Source organism: Rhinolophus ferrumequinum, chromosome 7 (assembly GCF_004115265.2).
Source record: "Rhinolophus ferrumequinum isolate MPI-CBG mRhiFer1 chromosome 7, mRhiFer1_v1.p, whole genome shotgun sequence".
Lineage (NCBI taxonomy): Eukaryota > Metazoa > Chordata > Mammalia > Chiroptera > Rhinolophidae > Rhinolophus > Rhinolophus ferrumequinum.
In genome coordinates this window covers 67,952,579-67,953,151 of record NC_046290.1, presented here as the reverse complement: position 1 = coordinate 67,953,151, position 573 = coordinate 67,952,579, and the positions used below count along the sequence as shown (strand labels likewise).

General features: G+C 37.9%; 1 pseudogene; it reads right to left on the bottom strand.

The window, feature by feature from the left end:
- Positions 1-210: 210 nt before the first annotated feature.
- Positions 211-304, bottom strand: LOC117025423 (uncharacterized; annotated as a pseudogene).
- Between the last annotated feature and the right edge of the window lie 269 nt (positions 305-573).

Sequence of the window (573 nt, the reverse complement as noted above, 5' to 3'; positions counted from 1 at the left end):
TCAGAAAATGTGATATCTCTAGATTTACTTTTTGTTTCTTCAGTATTGCTTTGGCTATTTGGGTTCTTTTGTAGTTCCATACCAATTTTAGAATTGTTTCTTCTATTGCGTTTGGTACTTTGATGGGGATTACACTGAATATATAGATGGGTTTGGGTAGTATGGCCACTTCAACAGTATCAATTCTTATGATCCATGAACATGGGATGTAAAAATAGGGAATATTTTATGAGTTTGGGTGTCATCCTTGCACAAAAGCCATGAATTCTTCCAATTTTAGTATATGTGCTGCCAGAAGGAACACTGGGGATCTTTTCTAAGGACAGACTTCTGACGGCATGCCCAGTAATGGGGTCCCTAAAACTCAGGGCTGTCATTAGTCCATAAGGAAACTTTACCTGAATTTGACAAAGCCTGTGGACAAGGCCCAATGCTAAGGTACCTGATTCTGCATGTAGAATGTAGGCCGGGGTTTCTCTTGACACTCACCTTGTGAGGTAGTTTTGTAGTGTGCATGACTTACAAAACTCAATTTATAATCCTGCTAATTCTTTTATTTTTTATTTAATCCTA